We start from the raw sequence: 5751 nt of genomic DNA, 5'->3' as shown, positions 1-5751 counted from the left end.
CCCTCCCCCCACCCACCTGCCCACAGGCTGGGGAATAAAGGGTCATCTGGCTATCAGTCTGCCTGTGTGTTGTTGGTGAGCACTTTCGGCAATTGTACAGATGTCAGGCACTGGGGAGGCTATAGCCTCTCTGGCTATTAGCCTGCCCCTCAGCTATTGAGTCAACAGCTCTTTCAACCAGCATCCCTACTGTGCACTGGTGACCCCGGGGGCCTTTCCAGTCACCGTCAGGCCTTGTGCTGGTGCCATCAGGCCCCTTGGGTCACCAGCCTGCCCACATTCCTGGATTCCATCAGGCACCTACCTACATGTGTGCTGGAGAACTAAAGGTCCTTCCAGCTGTCAGCATGTGTGTGCTAAGGAATGAAGGTCCTTTTCAGTCTACCAGCCCCAAACCTACTAGCCAGCTGGTGCTTAGGGGCCCCTTACGGCCTGCACATGTATTGGAATCACAGGTGGGTGGGAGGCCTTGGGGTGCTGGCCAGCCCACTTGCTGTGGAATCTAGAACCATATAGGGAACCAGCTTTCCTCCTGCTGTTTCCCCAGGGCCACCCTGAATCCTACAATCAGTCCTTTGTGCTGGTGATGTGGGAGAATCTAAGGCCACCAGGCAGCCCACACACTAAGACACCAGGGGTCCTCTTGGCCCTCAGACTGTGTAGTTGCTGGGGAAACAAGGGCTTTTATAGTGCAAAAGCAGCCATAGACCATATGTAAAGGAATGGGTGCGGCTAGATTTGGCTCACAGAAGTAGTTCTCCGTTCAGTGATCTGTAGTGCCAGAAGTCTCTAGTTTTTGTGAGGCACGTGGCTATATAGAATCAATACTACCAAGCCTCCCTTGTGGCTAGGTATGACTGTGTGTCTAAGTTCTGGTCATTGAGATATAAGAAGCAGCAATATGGGCAAATACTGACCCGTGCCCCAAAGGGAAGAAATGTGACCTCTTTTTCCCCCCTTCCTTCCCACTGCCTGGAATATTAAGAGCCATCTTGGGTCATACAGGTGAAGGTAACATCCTAGGGACAAAAAAAGCAGCAAGATAGGAAACTGCGACTTCGATGGCTTCCTGGAGTAGATTCACCATATCAGTTCCAAGTTTTGTATGAAGGAGAAATAAGTTTCCAACCTGTTTAAATCACTATTGTCACTGAGTCGCATGCACTCCAATCCATATCCTAACAAATGTGCCTAATTTCACCAAACATTAAGGAGTTAGTTCAATTCGACCTGTCTATGACAAATAAAACCAAGGTCAGGGACCCAAGGCCAAGAGTGAGAGTGAGAACTGGTGCTGCTCCCATCTTCTCTCCCAGAACACCGCCCCTTGTCAGCTTGAAAACATCAGTGGTTTGAAAACAGACAAGACTCGCAAACATGACCTATGCTCTGGCATCTGCTGCCCTCTTCGGCCTCATGCACGCCCGACTCCCTCAATCGTCCCCGCTCCAGCCACATCACCTTTCTTCCCATTTTACTCGCCATGCTTCCCCACATGCTGTGACATCTGCCCGGAATGTTCTTCTGTACCCTCATCACAGAGTTCACTCGCACCTGCCTTTCAGACCTTAGCACAAACATCCCTTCCAGACCCTGATTCCTTGATTTGGCAAAGGCCATATTCCAGGTCCTCTGGGCACCATGAGCCTGTCTGTCAAGGGCTGGTCACAGTTACAATTTTCCATGTAACACAGGATTCCCATAAAGTAGGTAAATGAATCATTGTGACATAGGCTTCTGTTGCAAAGGTAAGGTAACATGCTTCATAATGGAATTTGCTCTTGCTCTGTGTCCCTCAGGATTGGGTTCAGCTGCACAGAATAGAAAAAAAGACAATGGCTTAAATTAGATGAGGTTTATTTCCCTCTCATATAAAATATGTTTGGAAGTGTGAGGTTCATAGCTGGAGTATAAGGGCTCTATAAATTTGCCAGCAATCCAGGTACCTTCTAGCCTGCCACTCTGCCATCTCTAGGATGTGATTTATGCCTTTTTTTAAAGATTTTATTCATTTATTTGAGAGAGAGAGGCACACGAGTGGGGAGGAGAGGGAGAAGAAGGCTCCCCACTGAGCAGGGAGAGCCACCCAAGGCTAAAGCCCGACCCGGGTCTCAATCCCAGGACCCCAGGATCATGCCCTGAGCCGAAGGTAAATGCTTAACCGACTGAACCACCCAGGCACCCCGTGACTCATGTCTGTGGTTCAATCTGGCTACTAGAGCTCCAGCCATCATATTTGTTCCAGGCAACAAATTTGAGGCATGGAGAAAAGGGCCTGCCCCCTCTCTTTTAAGGTGACTTCCTGAAAACACCACACAACACATCCTTATCCAGAATTTCATCAGACTGGCCATTCTTCTCTGAAGGAGAAGCCAAGAGATGTGGTCTTTCAACTGCATTACCATGTGTCCAGGTACAAATCAGGGTTTGGTTACTAAAGGCCTAAAAACCACCCAAAAACTTAATGGCTTAAAATAACAATCAAGAAAATACATACAGGGGCGCCCAGCTGGCTCAGTCGGGGGAGCATGGGATTCTTGATCTCAGGGTGGTGAGTTCGAGCCCCACGTTGGGTGTAGAGATTATTTAAATAAATATTTTTAAAAATACGTAAAAATAACAATAAACATTTTGTTATCTCTCATGGGTCTGTGGGTTAAGTGGGCTCGGGGGGCAGTTGTTCTGCCGGTCTCACCTGGGGTCATGCAACTGCAGCCAATGAAGATGCTGGGACGCTCGAGTCTCTCTCCCTCTCACCACGGTCTCACAGCCTCGGCCTCCATGTGATCTCTCTGCAGTGAGATAGCCAAAACCGCAAAGCAGAAGCTTCCAGGCCTCACAGCTTAGGCACAGTGTCACTTCACCACCTTCTACTGGTCAAAGCAGTCACAGGGCCAGTACAAATTCAAGAGGAGAAGAGAGAAACTTCACTTCTCTCTGGAGGGACCGACACAGAATTCACAGCCCTCTTCGATCCACCACCAGGGGCATGGCTATTTGGAGAAAATTCGCAGTCTTCACCTCCTGTCCCTTCAAGGCAAACCATCTAGCAGCCTAGGAGAGGGCCATTGCTATGTAAAAGTCATGAAAAGCAGGGATTCCCCGGGTGGCTCAGTCAGTTAAATGTCTGCCTTTGGATCAGGTCATGATCCCAGGGTCCTGGGATCAAGCCCCATATCGGCTCCCTGCTCAGTGAGGAGCCTGCTTCTCCCTCTGCCACTCCCCCTGCTTGTGCTCGCTCTCTCTCTCTGACAAATAAATAACTAAAATCTTAAGAAAAAAACTCATGAAAAGAAACACTGGCCATGATGCTTAGAATAGAAAGGAAAATGGAGTAAGACCGATGGTCATCTCTGAGTCATCTTCATGCCAGCTCTTCGTAAAACCCTAGCAAAACACTGTGGGTAAAATAATCTGTGTACAACATTAACAAGCAATTGAGAAAAGACAATTCATAGGAGAGGAAATGCAATTGGGCCTATTGTCCTGTGAAAAAATACTTGATCTCACTAATGATGAAAGAAATGCACATAAAACAATCACAAGCTATTAGGTTTTATTCATCAGACTAACAAGGTTTCACAAGATTGAAAATACCCAGTGTTATTGGTGGGAATGTAAATTGGTGCAGCCGCTGTGGAAAACAGTATGGAGATCCTTCAAAAAATTAAAAATAGAACTACCATATGATCTAGTAATTCTACTGGATACTTACCCAAATAAAATGAAAACACTAATTTGAAAAGATCTATGCACCTCCGTGTTCACTGCAGCATTATCTACAACAGCCAAGATATGGAAGCAGCCCGTAGACGAATGGATAAAGATGTGGTGTGTGCATGCACACATACACACACACGTGGAGGAATATTACCCAGCCAGAAAAAGGGATGAGAGCATGCTTCTACAACAACATGGATGGACCTAGAGGATAGTGTGCTCGGTGAAATAAGTTAGACTGAGAAGCAAATACCATATGATTCCATTCATATGTGGAACCTAAAAAAAAACCCCACTAATGAATAAACAAAAAGCAGAATCAACCTACAAATACAGAGAACAAACTGATGGTTGCCCGAGGAGAGGGGGGTGGGGTGGGCAAAATGGGTGAAGGGGAGAGGGAGATACAGGCTTCCAGCTGTGCAGTAAGTCACGGGGATTAAAGGTACAGCATAAAGAATACAGGCAGTGGTATTGTAATAGCGATGTATCAGGACAGGTGGTAGCTACACTGTGGTGAGCCCGGCAGAACATAGAGACTTGTTGAATGACTACGTTGCACACCTGAAACTAATGTAACGTTGTGTCGACTATACTCAAAAAAATTTTTTAAAGAAAGAAAGAAAATGTTCAGTGTTACCAATGTTGTTAGTAAGAGTATAAAGTGGAATGATCTTTTTATTTTTATTTTTAAAGATTTTTATTTATTTATTTGAGAGAGAGAGCATGGGGGGAGGGAGAGGAGCAGAGGGAGAAGCAGACTTCCCACTGAGCAGGGAGCCCAATGTGGGGCTGGATCCCAGGGCCCTGAGATCATAACCTGAGCCGAAGGCAGATGCTTAACCTACTGAGCCACCCAGGTGCCCCCGGGTCAATATCTATAAAGTTTAAACTGTGCATACCTTTCAATGGAGCAATTCCAGCCCCCAGTCAGTATTCTATAACATAATTGTGTGAGTATTCAAAAATGTACATAAATGTAATTTCAGTATCCATACATCACATGAAGTAAGTCAACTTTTATTTACCATCTACAGTGTACCTACAGGTACTTTTCTCATTGCCACTTTCCAGGGGAGGAAACTGAGTCTTTGTGTGTGTGTATTCATAATTTAAATTTTTTTGAGTTTTTAAATTTCAGTTCCAGCAGTTAGCACACATCCCCCCACTCACCTCCCTTCTGGTGACCATCAGTTTGTTCTCTAGTGTTAAGAGTCTGTTCCCTGATTTGTCTTTCTCCTTTTTTTTCCCTTTGTTCACTTGTTTTGTTTCTTAAATTCCACATATGAGTGAAATCATATGGTTTTTGTCTTCCTCTGACTTATTTTGCTTAGCATTATACTCTCTAGTTCATCCATGTTGCTGCAAATGGCCAGATTTCATTCTATTTATGGCTGAGTAATAGTCCATCATGTATATACACCACTTCTTTATCCACTCATTAATTAATGGACATGTGGGCTGCTTCCATAATTTGGCTGTTGTAGATAATGCAATGAACACCATGATGCATATATCCTTTCCAATTAGTGTTTTTGTGTCCTTTGGATAAATACCCAGTAGTGTGTTGACTGGGTCATAGGGTAGGTCTACCTTTAACTTTCTGAGGAGCCTCCATACTGTTCTCCAGAGTGGCTGCACCAGTTTGCATTCCCACCGACAGTGCAAGACACTTCCCCTCTCTCCTCATCCTCGCCCACATCTGTTGTTTCTTCTGTTCTTGATTTTAGCCATTCTGAATGGTTTAAGGTGAATTCTCATAGGAAACTGAGTTTTCAGAGCTTAATTAGATTGCCCAAGATCAAACAGCCAGGAAGTGGAAGGAATGGGATCCAAGCCAGGCCTGGTTGATTCCAGAGCCTAAGGTCCCAGATGCCACACCTTCTGCCACAGAGGTTTTCCAAAGCCTTCCTCAGTGCGGCAGGGGTGCCCTGTTGTGGGATTACCTCTATTCCCATTTATCCTTGCTGGCTTACTGATCCTTCAAGTCACTCCCGAGGGCAAGAGCTAGAACTGCGGGGGGGGGGGGGG

The sequence above is a fragment of the Ailuropoda melanoleuca genome, chromosome X, assembly GCF_002007445.2.
Source record: "Ailuropoda melanoleuca isolate Jingjing chromosome X, ASM200744v2, whole genome shotgun sequence".
Classification (NCBI taxonomy): domain Eukaryota; kingdom Metazoa; phylum Chordata; class Mammalia; order Carnivora; family Ursidae; genus Ailuropoda; species Ailuropoda melanoleuca.
This window is presented reverse-complemented; position numbering follows the sequence as displayed.